Below are 20,364 nucleotides of genomic sequence, written 5' to 3'. Positions count from 1 at the left end.
CTTGTCAGTGCTGTGCAGTAACTAGTCAGCTCGCTTAAAACCCACATCCTGATCTACATCCTGCTTGTTACAACATGTTACTTTCATTTAGGCTTCTGTTTTTTGTCAAACGCTTTAAAAATATCGGGATGAACGGAGAGAAGCATCCAGCAAAGCACCGAACAACAGGTGTTTTACACATAGGCTAAAGGCTTGAATTAGTATTTTCATCAGAAGTGAATGTTCTACAGCATAGAGGAGATATGAAACGGCTTTTCTGCCAAACTCTCAGACAAACAAGTGTGAGTAGTTCATAATGGGAGTAAAGTAGGTTAGCAAGGTGAAGAGCAGCTTCTGGAGTTGCCATGGAAGTACACAAAGAATCTTTTGTATGTGAGACATCCTTGTGGGGATTCTCGCCTGATAATAGAGAGCTGCTATCAACTTGAATCTAAAGCACTTTTTCAAAGGGAGACTGGCACAGAGGTATGCTAATTGACAAAGAAAGTAAATAAAGAGCACTTTTGAGAAGTGCAAGAATGGTCTGTGATTTATTTGTTTGGCAATCATTCAGCATCAAGATATCCGTGCCAAACTGCAGTTATAGAATTACACAGTGCATTAGTTTAGTACAGCAACTGTTTCATGTGAATCACTGATCTTACAGTGGAACCACTGTCCATTTTATTCTCTTTAAATGTGTGTACAAAAAAGCATTATACAAAGTTTTATGTGAAGCTATCTGGCAGTGTTCCTGTATGTCTGACATAGTGAGATTAATTTGCCATAATGCACAGGCTGACCCGAGGCAGATGGCGTTACAGCAGAGGTCAGAGCTCCTGCTGAGCTGTGTGACACTGTAAGGTCACACGGATGCAGCTAGTCTCTACCTGACACCAGGCGTTTATCCCAAATTAAACCTCTGGCTGCAGTGGTGGATGTGGTCTGTCCCTGGAGCATACACACAGCAGGAGAGTATCTCCACGTCAGTCAGTGATCAGCTCAATAAAAGTATTTCAAGAAGCTGAAGACAGCACGTGGGAAGTGGTCTGGTTGTTGTTGGTTGAGGGTTTGGATCAGCTACGAGCAGCTGTTGCATGTATTTGTGCTGCGTCCACACAGTTTCATTTCTCTGAAATCTGAAAGAACAAAGATTTCACACCTGCATCAAATTGTGAAAACCACAGACTGCTTTCAGTCCCCTGCCCTGAAACAATATGCAAAACTGCTGACACAAAATTCATGGTTTCAGTAAATTGGCTGTTAAATGTGTTTGGAAACTGAGCTTAAACCCCCCAAAGAAAAACACATTTTGATATGAATCAAACAATTAACTTCAATTAGCTGTTGTTGCCTGTGGCTGCCACTCTATTAACCATTTACCACTCAGCACATTTCTGGTGTACTCCACTTCAATGTTAAACTACATCAGACTCTTGCAATGAATTTGGCTCTGAAATTATTCAAGGATGTATCACATTGTATGATTGCAAGACTGCTGTGATAGTACAGAGACATCTTATATGCAAGTACTCATGTACCTGGCTGTTCTTTGCACCCTGCATTTCTTTTGTGGAAGTAACCACAATGAGAGAAAGCAGAAAAATCTTATCTTTCAAAACACATATTATATATTCATCCATCCATTATCCTGCCAATCCCAGCTGTCACTGGGCAAGAGGCGGGGTACACTCTGGACTGATCGCCAGTCAATCACAGAGCTGACACATAGAGACAGACAACCTTTCACGCGTTACTCTCACGCCTACGGTCAATTTAGAGTCACCAATGAACCTGACGAGCATGTGTTTGGACTGTGTGAGGAAGCAGGAATACCTGAAAGGGAACCCACGCATGCACGAGGAGAAACCAGGATTTGAACTGGGAACCATCTAGCTGTGAGGTGACAGCGCTAACCACTGCCCCACTGTGCAGCCCTATTATTGTGTGACATGTAACTTTTTTCTTAGTACCAGCAGCTTGTGAAAGTTCCACCATATGCTGGGCAGTGGGATTTGAACAGTTGAGCAGCCTTTGGACAAAACGATATCTGTTACTACTCGTATATTGAAAAAAGTTGAGTCAACAAAACAAAAAGTTTTCCTCTGCTGGGAAAAATCAGAGCTTTTCTGTATGAAGTCCGTCACTCAGAGTCCACTCACTTCTGAGCGAAAGGTACTCCAGTCGAGGAGACGCGGGCTCCATCTCAGGCTTTCAGCGTGTCCGTTAATGTACTGTAAATGCAGAGGCTGCATTATGTGTCCGGTGACATCACCCCTCTCAACCACGGCTGTTGATGATTCCATCAATCAGAACGTTGAATCGTGCTGAAGCAGGGAGACGTGCGGCTGTCTGCTCCGTCTGTGGCAGCGTGAGAATTTCCTGTTTTTGTTTCTCTTGCAGAAAATAAAGACGACTTGTTGGTTTGTTACTTGTTGTCTGGACTGCCAGAGTAGATTCTTCGGTTAATCCATTTCCTGCATTTATTAGATTAAGGATGTCACATTTAGTCTGATGGTGAGTCACATGGGTAATAATCTGAGAGACCATTTCCACGTTTATTGAATTGGAAAATGATGCAGATTAGGATACTCCCAGGGCCGTTTTATCCATCAGTGCAAACAACAGCAAAGCTTTTAACTGAAGACTGATTTTCCAAACTGATTATTTAATTTAGCAGCAAGATAAAATCCGTCCAACAAGCATCTGCTACTTTTGTTTTCAGGGCAGGACAGCCTGCATGATCTCTAAGTGGACACAGTATAAGTTGTATGGATCCTTGTGTAGTGTGAGACTTACGTTGCATTGCGAGTCAGGTGTGTACAGGTCATATGAATGATATAAATACAAAGGGATATTAATAAACAGATAAGAGCTCTGTATGATGCTGAATATTATGGAGGCCAAATTCTCAGGCTCACTCTATTATTGATGACGGAGACCATTAGACAGCATTTTTATTGATTAGCTTCCATACAAAGACAGTCGTTAAAGAATGAGCCACATTACTTACATGTGCAGTGTTGCACTACAACTCCACTGAAACCTTCATATGTAGAAACTTTGGTCATACGGCATGATTGGCAGCAAAGCAGGAAGTCGTTTGTCCTTTATTGAGCAAGGTAAAGAAAAGATCAGGTGGGTTTGTGTGGACTTTTGATGTGACTTGCAGTTTGCATACCATCATAGTTGTTAGTCATGTGATAACAATTATCTATGAATAGTAATGTCGGATGGACTGTAGTATCTTTATTGTGCATACACGGACATTGGAGGAATGATCATCCAGTTATGAAAGTTAAAATATATCTTCATTAAATTGAATTAGTTATTTTAAGAATCATCCAACAATAACAGTTTCTTTTTCTAAAAACTAACTTTTTTATGAGACTGTTATAGATCTGAACACAAGAAGATATGTCATCTCCATACTCTAGTTTTTGATGTTGATGTGAGCTATCGACAGAAAACACCCTCACTGAGAAGCCGGGGATCCCTCTGTGTTAGTGGTGCTGAGTTATAGATCTGAAGCAGCGAGTGCAGCCAGCCTGTCTGTTTGCTTTAGTCTCCTCTGCTGTCTTGGTCGGCCTTCCTGCTCTTAAAAGCATGTCCAGCACAGTCACCTGATACAGGGGATGTTGCTGTTTTGACTCAGTTTTCTCAGCTTGTAGGGACATTTTATCCCATGTGGGACATGCCTGTATTGACAGTTTACTTTAGGCTCCTGGTGACAGTGTGCTAGTGAAAGCAGGTAGGGTTTGGTTTAACAGGAAATAACACCTTCATCTGACTGCCTGCTTGTTTGTAGTCTTTTTATGGTTTATCTTATTTATGCATAAACCCAAGTAGACTTTTAACACTGTTAGGTGTAAATGAGACGTTTAGACGTGTCGCTCTTTTGTACCTCAGATCACAGTATTTGATCTCAGTTTATCTTTCAGCAAAGCTGAGATACAAACACTCACTGTAACCCAATCTTCATCTGTGGTAACACAAACCAACAGCTTTGTGTAAACAAGGATAGGTGTCTCCTCGGGTTCACATGAAGCTGGCCACAGGCATGTGTGCGCACACACACCCAAACATAAACACACTCCTTGTGCTTTAACACTGTCCTGGCTTTATCTTGTATTTAATGCTTCTTAGAGCTTATGATAAATCATTTTGACTTTGCTTTTGTGCAAAACCAGCAAAGTACGAATAGTTCCTCATTTAATTGTTGCTTAGGGGCCGGTCAGTGGGGCAGTTGTTAGTGCTGTTGCCTCACAGCTAGAAGTAGTTCGAACCCCGGTTTGGACAAAGCAGGCCTGTGTGAAGTTTGCATGTTCTCCTCGTGCTTCTCGCCCAATAATAGCTGGGATAGGCTGCAGCCCCTGAACAGGATAAGTGGCATAGAAGATGGATGGATGGATGGATCATTGCATAGAGTACAAGTACTGAGACAACTGACCCGACCTAACCAGTGCAAAAGCAGTGATAGGCAGATTAATGTTCTTATCTATAGAATAAACAGTAAGAGGTAAATACTATATGTATATACTAAGAATCACTGTAACACTTTTGGGTATTCTTCCAGGGCAACAGCTGCAGTTGCAGTTATCCTGGGCGACGAAGGATTTGTCTACACAGCAGCAATCAAAAGAATCAAAGAATTTATGAAAGAAAACTTACTATAGGATAACACAACCTTTGGGCTGTGTCATTAGTCATGGAAAATGATTGACTGCTATAAAGGCTTTTTGCCTGACAAAAAGGTTTGGAGAAAATGATGGATCATATAAACAGATTAAAATAGTTATGTAAACTAAATCTTAATTTATTAGGTATACAGTTACATAGGAGACCTTTCCATGCCCCACTGTGTTTCATCTTTGCTGGAACTCAGGCCCACACTGAAAGGGTACTTTACCAATTGTACACATAAAGATCAGTTTACTTGTCATGAGAGTTATTGTTGTTGTATAATATCTTGTGTTTCTCTGGAGAGAGCTCTCCAAAGCCTCAGAAAATAACCCCCATGATATCTCAGATTTAGTTTCAGACTCCAACATTTGTAATAAGACAACAGGGAGTTGTTTTATGGAGAAATGAAGGATCGATTTTTTGGAGCTTGACCCACAGACAAACCATACAGTAACTTTTACCTCCTTTAATCTGGGAGGGATGTCGGTTTCTTCAGCAGCGGACACACAGGAACTGACAGTGGAGATAAATGGAATGGTAAATGGACTATACTTAAATACACTACATGTCACATTCACCCTTTTACACAAACATTCACACACTGATGGCAAAGGCCTAAGTGCCAATCTCCAATCTATGCCCATTCATACCCAATGGCTATGCCACTGGGAGCAATGTGGGGTCCATTGTCTTGCCCAAGGACACTTTAACATGTGACTGTAGCAGCCAGGGATCGAACGCCTTTCCGATTCAACCTTCCGTTTGAGAGATGACCGACTACCACTGAGCCACAGCCGCCCCCGTTGGATGAGTTAAGTACATCCCACAAGAGAAATGTATTCTTTGGCTTAGTGCTGTTGTGGCAGTTTATTAATCACTGTTGTGACTTCAGCTGAGCTCTTTAAGGCAAAGAGATCAGCTGAAGGTGAGGAGAAACTGAGGTTAAACGGACATAGCAAAAATCAATGAGTGCAGTGTATGAGGATCTCTATTTCCCAGGCTCATGAAGGCATCCCTGCTGGCCAGGTTTCTGTGAGAGTGTCTAGACTCAGGGGCCTGAGTAATTGATGACATCACTGCCCCAAGGGCGACAGATAAGAGATCTGTCTGAAAGAACGAAGAGCTGGACTGAAACCAGCAGGCTGACACATCCTGACGACACATCAGCTATTTAGTAAACAATCTGTTGTTTTCATATGCTACCACTTCTGCTATTTCTACCACTACTACTGCTACTGTTACAACTATTGCAGTTGCTACAACTTCTCCTAATGCTTGTACTACTACTTATACTGCTACTGCCTGTACTGCTAATACTGCTGCACTACCACTACTACTTTAATACTACTTCTACCACTGCAGCTGCTATTGTTCCTGCCAATACAACTGTTACTAAAACTACTACTGTTCCTACTGCAGCTACTGCTCCCACTGCCGCTACTACTTCTCTTTGCATTACTGCTACTGTTAGCACTACAGCAGCTGCTACTACCTATTCTACTAACACTACTACCGTTACTATTCCTACCACAAATTCTTCTCCTACACATTATACACTACTACTAATACTACTACTGTAACTGCAACTTTTACTGCTGCTGTTTATAGAAGTTGCGCTGCTAGCAATGCTACTACTAATAGCAGTAGTAAAAGGTATTTTTGAGCATTTATTCCAGTAGGTAAATATATAGTAAGTAAAACAAGATACTCTAATAGGGGTGGGAATCGCAGGGTAACGATACGTGGCCCACGATAACGATAATTTCACGATACAGCGATTCTGCGATAATGCCAGCGATTCGATAATTGTATCACACCACTCAGGACAACGATGTATTGCGATATCGATCTATCGGCCTATTTTGTCCGACCCCTATACTCTAAAAACAAAACAGACGTGTTATGTTCAAAGGTGTTCTTTGGGTTCTTCCTTGTTTTTTCTATAGATGTGGTTTGATAGGCTGCCAGGACCTTTTCACTTATGCGCTTTTGTTTTGTTATTAATTCGTACTTAATTCGATTTTTTTCGGGTTTCTGTACTCTGTTTGTATTGACTCATTAGACTCACTTGTTATAGACTGTGTGAATCTAAAGGAGAAAAGGGATTTAATCTGTGACTATGGTGTCTTTGTCCTGCACTCAGTAACGTGACACATGAATACTCAGTGAGAGTAACAGTGACTCAGAGTGACTCCATCCTCTCTGCTGCCCTTCACCGTGGGCGGGCGGCATCGACCAACATGTATACCGTCATTCAGTGTACTCTGCCCATAGAAGTGATGCTGTGCTGTCAGATGGGACTCTTGGAACCAGCTGCTCCCTCTCCCATTGGCCTTAGTCATGTTAATAATAACTATACTTTGACCTCCATAACCAACACCCTGCTTAACCCAACGGCTGGTTATTTAGGTCTATCATAAGAGGATTCTGTCTCGTTCCCTCTGATAAGCAGACACAGACACACCCCTGATCACTCACTCTCTTCCTTTCTCGAAAACGCTGTCCCACTTCCTGTGCTGTGCAGAATGAGTGTGTGGAGAGGACGTCACTTCTGTGGAAGTGGAACAAAACGTTGATTAGTGCTAACAAAGAAGCTAAAGATAGAACACTTATCAGCTGAGAGATAGCAAGTTGGTTTATGGTTGTGGTGGTATGTGGTGAAATGTTACATGACGTGCCTATGCAGTCCTAAATAGTCAATGGTTAATCTCAATCCTGCATTAAAGTAGATGGTTAAACAAGGGCCCTGTTTTTACAGTTTCTAGGGCTTAAATAAGTTCATTTTTTTCTTTCAGTACATTGCTTAATGGCTCGTAATGGCTTCAACACAATCCTTTGGGGCATATGCACTTGATTGAAATACCTCCACTAAATGGGCTTGTTTTTGCCACTGAGAGGCTCTGAAAGTATCCATACAGAGATATACCTTTTTTGTTCAGGAGTAATGTGCTTTTTCCAGAAACAGCCGTTGCAGTGCTGCCTTTAAAGCCACCAGACTCCATTGACATAAACAGCAATTTTAGCAGGGGAGTTGCTTGTCCATTGCAGCCATGATGGGTTATGTGTTTTTGTGTTATTCTGTGCCACACAAATACTGTGTTGGATCTGAATTCACCATTTAGTACACCAGACAAACAAAATCAACTTCCAGATCTAGGCAGCGGTAGACCAGCACCACTTTGTTCTGAACGATGTGGTACTTTCTAACAGGTGCTGAAATACTGTGAGCTTTTGTTAGATGTGAAATGGGAAACCACATTGAAAAACTCGCTGCAGAAAGCACAGATTACCTCTTTTTCAGCCCATTTTAAGAGGTAAACCTGTGTGTGTTCTTTTGTTCCAGTTATTTTGAGGCCACGAGAGGTTTCGATTATCTTTCCATACTTCCATGAATGCTGCTTATATTCTGTCGACTTCCCCCTCGCTCATCTACATTTTTAACAAAGCTCGTATCTTGACATAGTTAATTATTCCTTGCAAGTAACTCGCGTACACATGCATTTATTTGGTCCATCCTGTTCCCCATCTGTCGTCTCAGGAGGAAGTTGGTGATCTGAAAGTTGTCTTTGTCGCTCACGGAACACGGGGGATAAGCATCCAAAGAGTGAACTGCTCTTCCCTGTTCTTTACAACCATGCCCTCAAGCAAAGCATACCTCACCTTCCTCCAGTGGAGCTATACTGTGGTTGACCTACTAGGTGTGACTATATGTAACCAAGTATCAGCATGACGTGATCTGCTTAATTTCACTGCACAAAGGCTAGCACTTCTTGTTTACTTTGATGAGAATTATCTTTGAGAAATAATAATCATTCAAGCTCGAATGTGAGTCACTGTGTTTTATTTGTTTGTAGATCAAATGTCTTAAGGTTCTAGGATGTTACCTGAACCAAATATGCAATACAAAGATGTCACCCATGTTCAGTCCAGACCTTAAAGGGATAGTTCGTTTTTTGTGTTGTGTGAGGTACTTATCAATAGTAAGTGTGCTGCGTACAGTAGATAACAGTCAGCATGGCCCCTGTTAGGAGAAGCACAGAGTTCCTACAAGGAAGCTAAGCTAAGCACTGCTGCAGGCGGAGTCAGGAGTACCACCTACTTTAAAAGAGTCCTACATATAAACAAGCATTTCAGTTTAAGTGTACGGTCTATTTTATTTTTTTGTCACCGCTTCACGTGGACGTCAGACAGCCCCTTCCCTCGGCACTATTTCTCACTCCGCACATCGGCCCTGTATTCCTACGCATGCAGTCCAAACAGCTGTTTGGGTCAGCGGTTTGTAGAAGAGACATCAAGTCAAAGAAAATACAATATTATGGAAACGAAAAAGAGTGGTTCACGGTGAGGAATAGAGGACATTGTTTCCTACACATGCTGTGAAGTGTATTATGCCGTATGTCAGCTGTTTTTGTCACAAAGTGCTGCGTCTCGCACAGACTGAAATCAAACTTCAAATTTCTGGTTATTGTTTATTTTCCCAGACTGTTCAAACAAACAGTGTCCTGGTTACCTTATAGATTACACCGAGTACTGTTGATTGACAGTGGTGTTAGATTAGCTCTGTTAAATGTAAACATCAAAACTCCTCGTGCAACACTGACACAGTTATACGTCTGCACTCATCCACTTAAGAAAAACAACTAACTAAACATGTTCATTGTTCACTCAAAGTTTCAAACATTCTCAAGATATGGTTTTAAGTTGTGGGAAATTGTGTGTGTGGCAGGCTAGAAGTGGTAGTTGTTTTCAGTTTAAATCATGTGTTTTCTTCTTTCTGCCACCTTTCTGCCTCTGTGCCTCTGTGCAGGCAACAGCAGTGGCCAGGCGCATTGTATTTGGATTGTCCGCCTGTAGGCCTATTTCCCAATCTCCCAAACACAATAGCAAAAATCATTTTGTATCCAGAAGATCAAAGGTCAACATTAGTGTTACATTATAATGTTCTGCAAAACCAATTTTCTTGCCATTATTCAAAGCATAACTCAGGAACAGACAGGGAGACTGTGACAGTGTTTTACTTTCAGTTGTATACTGAACTTCTGAAACTTATCTTTGATGACGTGTGTGAAGCATCCACGTTTAAATAGCTGTTGCTTCTTTTAAGCAACATGTATATTTGGATCATTGTCTAATGTCATGTCTACAACTTTATGTTTTATCAGATTCAGCTTTATTGGTTAGGCATGTGAGAGAACAGGGAAGTGGACTCTGTTTTTTGTCCCTCTAAGTGAACTTGACAGAGAGAGACTAGAAGAGAAAAAGGACAACAAGCTTAACAAAGTCTCACATTTTATTTATAAGCTATATCCTTATAACAAATGAAAAACTGCCTCAAGCGGTATTACAATCTGTAAAGCAAACAACATCCTCTAACCTGTATCTCTGTGTAAAGAGAGAGATGCACTGACTTTGACTAACCTGACTTGTTTGCAGACACAGACATTTGCCGATGTAGTTTATCCTGGCTCATTGAAGAGAGCAGGTTTCAGGTCTGCTTTTGACACAGTTTCCGAGAAGCCTCAGGCCATCAGCAGATTTTAATGTTGAACCTCACGTTAACATAAAAGGTCAAACATGATGCCTCAAGCCCTCACACATGTGTGTATCCAAAACACACTGTTAGCTCCATGTCAGTTTACCAGAAGCAACTCGCAGTAGCACGGGATTACATCGTTATAAGATGATGGTTCATGCATTTGAAGAGGTCACAGATGGTACATACAGCCCCTGTCTGTGGATGGAACTGATGAGTGAGATATCAATACTGCAAATTAGTGCTGGGAGGTATTACCTAAAAATAGAATATCTTCTTCAAACCACATCCAATTTAGGTTTTCTGTTTGCTCAAGTGAAGTCATACAGCTTTGGTACAAGCACTGACTTTGTTTTCCTAAGTAGTGCAAAGTTTAGATTAGATTAGATTCAATTTATCATTGCTCATGTACTGACATGCAAAGTTGCGACTGTTCTATACGATGCAAGTCATGTTACCTACTACTACCTAGGCAGGTGTTTTCTGGCTGTCTATTGTAACTCACAAAACACTTCTTCTACTCGGCTGCAAGACGCTGGAATAAATAGTTCGTGCTGCTGTATTTAGTTGCAACAGACTTTAAACAAACTTTGCGGCGGAAAGTGGTTTGCTTTACAGACAAACTCCTCCCTGTTATTAGAGCACTGTAAGTGCTTGTTGCCCTGCTGACACTTTCATTCTTAAACATTGTCTGAAACAATACATTTAAATGATTTATTTTCCAGCTCTATTGAAAATAATAATAATAATCAGCTTTGACTTTTATGATTACGTGTAGATGAAGTGAGCTGAGATCTGAAGGCCATATTGCTCTTATGCATGTACCTTGATACAGAACACTATGAAGGTGCGTTGTAACAAAAAAAGTTGCAGTGTGAAACCACGATAAACACTTTCAGAATATAAAAATATGAATTGAAAGACAATTACTAAAGTTGACTAAACTTTAGTGCATGATTCATAACTGAAAAATGTGGTGGCCTTGACTGTCATGCATGAGGAGAAAACTTCACCAACACCCAGTTTCAATTACTAGGTCTAGATTCTATCATTCATCTTTTTTAAGATCAACATTGTTTCAAGACAGGACAAGTTGCTTTGAGTCTGACATCAGGAGAATGAGATCAGGTCAACTGAGGACACTGTTGATTGCTGCTTCAGAGAAACAAATGCTAAAATGTAGATGGCTGTGATTACACTAGGGCTGCAACAACTAAACGAGTCAATCAATTAAAATGGATGATTAAAATAGTTGGCAACGAATTTCATCATAGATTAGCTGGGTCTTTGTTATGGTGCACGGCATGCACAATGAAAACGTCACTGGGGCAGCCAGCCAATGCCATGGCTTGTGTAGCTCACATGATGAATTACAGGAACGTCTCCAATCTCCTCTGGGATAAACATTCATTATTTTTCAATGAGGAGTATCCGTTTGTTGTGCAGTGCTGATGATGTGTCCGCCTCTGGTAGATTAGTGTCCATTTACATGGACAAACACACGATTACGGTTTCTAACGTTCATTTATAAACAGACGTAACGGACTGAAACTCCGCCTATTTTCTCTCTTCTCCGCTTTGTGATGGGCCCACAGCCGGGCCGCTGATAAAGCAGCGGAGGACAGTATACCGTAGTAGTAAAGCTTATGATAATCTAACGCCATTGGTAAAGCTAATTTAATGCTAACTCTTGATAATGCTAATGCCCAGCTTTATCAAACCATCATGAAACATGTCACATTGTGTTTAAATTAACTTGTAATCGTGCGTTTGTCCGTCAGAACGGACACTAATCTATCTCTAATTAGCAGAAATTTGGTGGGAGAGACTGTGGAGTATAACAACGTTCTTGAAGAGAATTAAGTTATTATTTTTTGCTACATATCACGTAATGAAAACCAGGTGGTAATCTTGCTGCTAAATATGTTGCTATCTTAAATTCTTTGTTATCCTTAAAGACAGAACAGAGAGGCCGTGCGGGTATACTCAGGTCAAGACGTCTGTTTGGATTTATAATTTTGTGGCGTGATGATGGGTAACGTGAGTGTCTGCGCAGAGTACGGATTACATGTCTGCTGGTTGTTTTATGATGTAACTTGTCCAGGGATAAGCCTCTTACACATGCATGCATACACAGCGGTGGGTGTGTAGTGTGCATGCAAACACAAATGTCATAAACTGACTGAAGTGGACAAAGCTTGTAATCCACCATAGTACAGGAGTATGTTGTATGCTCGTGCTGGTCTGTGGTAGAAGGCGGGCAGATTACATCCCAAGCAGAGTGTGAAATTATTATTATAGCAGGGAAGTGATGACACCTAGTTTGACACAGCCAACTTTCAATAAATATTCCCATATTTGGTGTGTTTATGACAGTGAAGGTGATCAAACGGGGTTAAAAAGTCTCCCATTAGTGCCCAGGTGGGTTGTAATGGAGACTGAAGCCATAGCATATAAAATACATGATTTTAACAATCATCACACCATGCATGAACCTGTGTGAAAGCATATGCATTTGTTTTATTCTGCATATTTATTCAGGTTTGTCCTCTAAAGGGTCACCAGTCTAAAAACTCTAATCTGTTCTGTTTAGCATCTCTGCAGGCTGCAAGCACTGCTGATTGTTTCTGGTATTAGGGATCGGAAATTGTATTGATTGTTATTGGATGACACAGATGAAGAGACTTAACTAACTAATTTCACTTTTTCATCGTGTCTTTATTTTTAGTACTGAAGCATAAAAATAATCAGACTGTCACGACTTTGCAGACCCTGGCTCTTAGTCACTGATAATGACGGGATGTGTTCCTCTGGAAAAGATCTCAATCACAGTGAGTTTATCCAATCAGTGCTAGGATTACCAAATATTTTTAGAAGCAGTTTTTGTTATATTTGTTGAAATTATATGCTGTAACAGTCGCCGTAACAGCCTTATAACAGGTCAGACAAACTGTTTCATTGGGGCTGAGTCAAACAGGTGGATGGCTTACCTACCTGTCTTCGTAACTTCCAATGTGCACTCTGCCCCTCCACTCATTGTCCATGAGGAAAGTCTTCACAAGCTAAAGCTGGCAAGTTAGCCTCACAAAAATAGCAGAGAATGTTATTTTGAAAACGTTAACTAGGACTAAGATGCGCTGCACTCCTCCCCCAATCACTCTTGTGGATTTGTCATTTTGGATTTGGATTTATTAAAGTTGTTTAATCCAAGTTTCGATAAAGATTATACAGTATATTTTACATCTATGTGTCTTGTCATCAACATCCATTTAAACATCACAATATGTTGACTTGTCATGTCATTAGGGATGGGGACGAATGTCAGCCAGGACCAGGAAAAGTGATGTTTGGAAGTACTTTAACAAGAAAGATAGCGATAACTTGCTGTGCAAGATATGTGGTGTTAAACTTGTATATCAAAGAAATACTAATTTGATGCTGAAGCACACAGCCTAAAAGCACAAGGAGAAGCCAGCGAGACAGACAACAGGCAGTCTTGCATCACATCATTTGCTAGCCCTGTTAGCACACGTTGTTGTGATGATACCAGAGCGGAGAAGATTAGCCTGCTAATAACGGACATGGTGACTGGAGATATGCTCCTGTTAAGTGTTGTGGAAGAAGAAGGATTAAACTGTTCGTTGAGCCAGAGTACACGCCACCATCACGCCGGATAACAGCTACGAGAGTGGAAAACATGTATGAGGAAAGCGTTAGTTTGCTCAGTACGCCTATTTTTATTATTATCATCATCATAAGTTGAACGTATTATTCATGGCTCATCATTGCCTGATGTTGTTTATTTTATTTTTCACCTGCTTTCCATTGTTGGCTATTTATTGACACTAATGTAAAAGTGTTAGATAGAAATGTTCTCTTACAGGCATGTAGCCTACTATGTCCGGCCTGGGAGGTCCGTGTCCGACGTACGTTTTTTTAACGGTAAAAGCATATATAGTTTGCGAGTTCATAAGGTACTTAGATCACTCGATTATTGAGATTACTGGAAATGCCCATCCCCACATGTCACGCAATAATCTGTCTCAGACAATCTGATTTGCCTTCATGATTCTTCAGATGTGGAGAAAAAACAAACATAAATGCACTGAAGGAGGGCTTAGAGTGCAGCTCCTGCATTTTGTTCCTGTGGCTTCTTGGTTCCTGAAACTTTACTGTTGAAGAGCTCTAATAGAGGGCACAAAGCCGTGCATTAATTTTATCTCCCTTTCACTGAAGCAGCTCTAAATGCTGTTAGTGATCTCACAGAGAGGTAACTCAGGACGTGTCTGAACGAACAACCCTGGCTCTGTTCTGCTGCAGGGGATTCCCTTACAGTCAGGAGCAGTAGATCATAAGATCAGGTGGCCATGTTTGACATGTCTCACAGAGAGGCTTTAGAAAGGAGACGAGGGAGGGAGATGATGGAAAAGTGAGAGGGACTAATTGTTTGCAGCGCTTAAAGATTTAATGAAGGTAGTAAGTGAAGCATCAGATTACTCGGCTGTCCTGTGGCACAGAGTGAAGGCTGTGACCTCTCCAGTTTTTATGAAGGAAGGAGAAATATTCTACACTAAAGATTTAAGGAATAATCAGGGAACAGAGGGTCACTGGCTTCTCTCAGTCCTTCATGGCTATTAATGGTTCAAGAAAAGTTAATTATCCTCAAATTCCCCCAGAAAACAGCTTTCTGTCTAAGCTCTGACCTTGCTCGTGAAATTAGTTTTGCAGGGGCCTAATAAATATATATTTATTAAGTAGTTTAATTCTGTCGGAAAAGTGTCTCCATGAATAATGCAAGTGCAAGATGCTCTTTCCCACCAAGCCGAATAAGTAGGGCCTGAAAAATACACACATTTGTTTAACCTTAATTTAAGTGTATTCATATAGGACTGCCCTATAGCAGTAGACCAAACCAAAGGGTCTTCAGTGGTTGGTTGGTCGCAGAAGAAATACGAAGCCTCAAACACCACCAAGGAGCTGCACCTTGTCTGTTGTCTAAGCACCGGTTTGACCTGTCCTTAGTGATCCCTCCCCAGACTTCCTTCCTTTCCCGTAACAAATCCATATGACGTTGTCCAGATAAGTCTTCAGATAAGCTTGAAGTATAACGGTTGTAAAAGGTCGTGTATCGTGTCATCACGGCACTGAGTCACCAAAGCACCTGCCTCATAGCCATTCTTTACTCGGTTCATTAGAAAGGCAGCTGGTACATGCCATGCTAAAGACAACTGAATCAATCTAAAGCCCTAACTGGTTAGGGTCAAAATTCGATATATTGTTTGAACCTGGTGAAATATATAACTCTTGCCCACAGGCAAATTATACCCCTTTCCCACCAAAATTAGCGCATTGACACAGGTATTTCAGACCCGCGTATAGATGCTGATTGTCTCTTTTCCCATGGCCAGTGGAGGATACTGTTCGGTCTCTTTTCTGCTGCGTCACCGTCTGACGTCACAAACGCGCCAGAGACAGGGTTAGTAAACAGTGAAGATGTTACGGTGGTTAGGTCTTCTAGGTATCTGTTACTCATTCAGTCTGGGTATCAAACTCGGCGTCGACAATCTTGGAACGATGTTCAAGCGCTGCTCGGACAAAGATGGGTGGAATTTGTAGCTGAGATGACAAGGAGTCGCAGAACTTACCGACAGAGCATAGCATCACGCCGGAAAGGGGGCGGAGATTAGTAGGTTTAGTGTTCCCTTCAATGCCGATTTGAGCCAAGGCGATAATTACCTGGGTCTACTGCAGAGTCATTTGACCCGGGTCTGAATGTGGATTGTAGCCATTCACTTTAAGCAAAAAGCCGGATGTTAGCTGTTTTTTTGACCAGTGGGAAAGCGGCTTTAGTAATGTGCTGTCCTGAGTCAAATGCTTCATGTTTAAAGTAGTGTGCCTTGTATTTCAACAGATGGTGATAATATGCTGCCTGCTATAAACCAATGGAGGAAACTAACGAGCCAAGCTGTTGTTAACCTGCTTCAGCTCCCCGACTGTAGTCAGAAAGCACGTATTGTTGTTCTGCTCCAGGGCCGAAGCTGTAGCTAGCTTCGGGCTAACTACTTTAATACAACAGGAGCGGGCAGTAAACATGACACGGGAGCACGGCTTGAGTCTTGAGGAGTCGTAGGCAGCTGTGGCTCAGTGGTAGAGTTGGCCATCTTTCAGTTGCAAGGTCGGAGGTTCGAATCCCCAGATCCCTCCCTCAGTCTACATGTCGAAGTGTCCTTGGGCAGGACACTGAACCCCAAATTTCTACCGGTGGCATAGCCATCGGGTATGAATGTGATGACTGATTGTCAGTTGGGCACTTTAGGTAGCAGCCTCTGCCATCAGTGCATAAATGTGTGTGTGAATGGGTGAATGTGACATGAAGTGTAAAAGCAACTTTGAGTGGTTGCAAAGCGCTATATAAGTACAGTCCTTTTACCATTACCATTATGCACAAACACAGCCTAAACTGTACATTAGTTCTGTTTAAAAAGCTACCGATCACTGTTTTCTGTGCTCTTCCACTGCTCCGGTCCCCGACACTCTACGTAACTCGTGCACACAAACTGTTCTCTCTCACTCGCTCTACCACCCCACTCTCACACACTTAGCTCTTCCCAAAACAGAGCTACACCTCTAGTATAAGACCGTGCTGTAGAACTCATCTCAACACCAACGCATCTCAGCGCTGTATGTACCACCATGTACCCAATATGTAGTGTACAACTAAGTTCTCCCCGAATATGTTAGAACTTAATTTTTGGGACAGTCCTATTACTGGTTCTTTGACACAGTCAGGGTCAGCTATAAAAGTATATTTCAAAGGCTCAGTACTACGTTTTTTATTTCTGTGAAACCATTTTGTGATACGTGTGACGACAAGAAGCCTTATGGCTTGAACTAATGAGTACAAGCCATCTTTAGTTAGGGACAGAGGACTGTACCTTCAATACTTCCATCAGTGTAAGTGTAAAAAGTTAGAAATAAATTGATATTGCAGCTTGTTCAGAATCGTCCCAGGTTTAACATTTTGACTCATTTTGCTAGTGAAGCATTCTACCACCCTTAAATCTATCGGTTTATTAACAAACCTCATCATACCAAAGGTAGAGCTGTTCTTCTACAGAAGCAGTCCAGTCTTATCACACACACACGCACACACACACACACACACACACACACACACACACACACACACACTGCTTTGGGAGTTTCCCACCTCATTATGCTGGAATGCATAGATGACGTGAGAGCAGCCTTTTAGTGAATGTGCAGAATGCTGATCAAGTCATGTTATTCAAGCAGACTTTTTCACATCTCATTCACACTCCTGACGCCCATGAGGATGAAATTCTAGTCGTTGTTACTCTATTCTGCTTTGTTCCTGTAAAGTTCAGACCTTCCGCCCGCTCTCTGAGGCTCCTTTGTGCTTCCAGCGGTCAGCTGAAACTGGACTCAGTGTAATCAGTGTAAATAAGGAACTGTCATTATCAGAATAGCCTTCCTTCAGGCGTCCATACCATCCCCCCAGCTGACTCATTTTTCACATGTACTGATGCAACTGGCAGCAAGCTCTGACTGAACAGTTTTATATCACTGACACAGTTCTCACCTTTTTATCCAGGAATACTTAACAGGTGTTTCTCACGTCATTTTTTTTTCACTAGATGACAGTAAGAGACATAAATGTCTCGAGCATAACACAATGCTCTTTGTAAGGAAAGTCAGCAAACAACAGTTCTGCAGGACTGACACGTCCTCTCAGGAAAGTCTGCCCTGAAGGACAAAATTCTTTCACAGGGAGAGGTGGAAGAGAAAAGTGGGACTGGGAACAATGGCTTCACCACACAGTGTCCTAAAGATATTCTTACAGGCAAAGGACGGACACCACAGAGGCCTCATTTCTGATTGATTGACAGGTCACTTCCTACATTCTAATAGATAAGCTAGCTTTCACTGGGCAAACTCACATTAAGACTGTTTCTATGTGTGTTTTGCTGTATAAAAAGATGGCCGACATGACAGCTCCATAAAAGTGAAGCCAAAACATGTTGAGCGCCCCCTGCTGACTGGCTGCAGTATAGCTCATAAAGTCCGCCTCCTCCATTTTAACAGATGGAACATGAGTCAAACTATAAAATCAAAATACACGTCAAATAAATTTTTCTCAAACATGGTTTCTGTCATTATAGTTAGTTCTTATCATGCTGATTTATGATCAAGTGTTCATTTTTCTGATAAGTTTATTTTTAATTAGTTATTTGATGCTGTAAAAATGATGATTGACAGCTCTGTTGACAAATCCGGCTCCTGCAGCCGATCTGTTTTGGATTAACAGAGTAGAGGAGGAACGGCGAGAAGAGACGTCACTAAAACAGTCAGTGAAGTTTCCACATCTGTGAACATCTGCTTCAGACCAACACTCCAAAATGACTTCACCACCGCAAGATGGCAGCGCCTATCACAGGGGCTATTTTGACTTAAATTTTGTACAATGAGAGCAGATGGAGACACGTCGTCCATTTCTATATACAGTCATTGGTTTTGTTATTGTTTGCTACTCTGGGGATACGAGTTATAATCATCTGATGTTACAGAGGTGCAGTGTTGTTATCTCGAGATAACGGGAAAAATAATTTGAGACCTCGAGAAAACAACCAGAAATGAATCGCTATCTCGGGAAAATGGAGTAAATATAATGTATGGATGCATGTCCGCTTAGTGATGGACCACTGTGGGCAGATTAGGACGTACAATAAAATGCTTTCAGAAAGTACAATTTCACTGGGGAAAATAATCAAAAGTACTTGCAAGCAGTTTAAAGAAGCATACTACCATGTATCTGAGTGCCTGATGAATGTCATTAGATCATGAGCAATAAGGGCACTTAATATATCCAGCAGGAATGTTCAATTTAAAGCTGTCATCTGTCGTGCCATGATTATCGTCTGTCTCTCCTTTTTTTTTGGTTGGGACTAAAATGTGTCAATACTGCTGAGAATCAAAACTGTCAAGTGCCAAATGCTGGCACAAATGTTCGGTCACATTCAGAATCTTTTATAGTTCGTCTTTAATAAGAGAATTCCTGATTCCTAATCAAAATTTCAGACCAACTCTGAACATTTGTAACGTTTTGTTGAATGAAAAAAGGGGTTTGTGATCTAGGAAGATAAAAATAATCAGTGACAAACAAAATTTTAAACGATAACCATCCAGGTTTTTACCCAGGTTAAAGTGAAAAACAGGACTATGAGGTGTGGTGGTTCCTACATTGTCTGTTTCTCATCTCATGTTTCACTTCTGCCATTCTGCACAAAAACAGGATGTAATGTTTCACAATGGAATAAAAACATAAGAATCTCAACTCCACCTTAACCACTGACTCATCACAGTGTCACACCTCTGACACCCACCCACATCCTCCCTGACCCACCAACACCCTGTTGTCACCCACATCAGCAAAACTCGTGATGCAGTGAAACAGCAGTAATGTTCAGGCAGCCAGATCAGGAAACGCCATCGATCGCATCGTCTCTGATGGATCTGTCTGCCTTTAAATCTAATGAGTAGTAACACCAGGATCCTCTCTGCCCTCAGACTGTCTCAGTGAACTGTAGAAGGGACCTGGACAGACTCCAGTGTGTTGGCAACAGATCCAGGCAGCTGCTGAGTCAGAGCACGCTCTGCTGCCGGCTTCCCTTTTACTACTGAGTGTCTGTCTCCCTCAGGCTGGGGGTTTATTCTGCACGGAGCCGGCCCCTGGCGTAGATTCCTGGGCTGGCAGTAACAAGGTGTGATCCTTATCCACTTCTGTGTAGTCCACAAGTTCGGAACTGGCAGCTGCAACAAATCCAAACTAAATGTAGTGAGTTGAATTTGCCCTGCAGGATTTCAGTCTTTAAACAGCTGAAGGACTTCGACTGGGCAGCGAAGATAACAGACTTGGAACCTGAAGAACTGCAGTATTTCTTGTCTCAAATTGATTTGAAATTGATTTTAGTGCTACATCTTAAGCAACCACCATGTTTTTTCTTGTTATAAATCAGACACAAAGACAAATGGCAGCAAAACAGCCAGCTTGCTGCTACTGTAGAAGTCTGAAAAAGGAATGAACCTTATTTAGTTAAGTAGTTCAACCCCTCTTACATTATCTCTGGTTTCCACTCAGTCATGGCTGG

The 20,364-nt window shown here is 41.6% G+C and overlaps 1 protein-coding gene across 1 annotated transcript in view; it reads left to right on the top strand.

Annotated features, from left to right (window-relative positions):
* Window positions 1-20,364, top strand: part of arrdc1b (arrestin domain containing 1b) — a 46,908-nt gene that overhangs the window by 419 nt on the left and 26,125 nt on the right. The window lies entirely within an intron of this gene.

The sequence above is a fragment of the Semicossyphus pulcher genome, unplaced genomic scaffold (assembly GCF_022749685.1).
Source record: "Semicossyphus pulcher isolate SPU_LCO1_2020_fin unplaced genomic scaffold, fSemPul1.0.p SCAF_28, whole genome shotgun sequence".
Taxonomy (NCBI): domain Eukaryota; kingdom Metazoa; phylum Chordata; class Actinopteri; order Labriformes; family Labridae; genus Semicossyphus; species Semicossyphus pulcher.
Note: the sequence above shows the minus strand (reverse complement) of the source record. Positions and strands in the feature narration are given on the sequence as shown.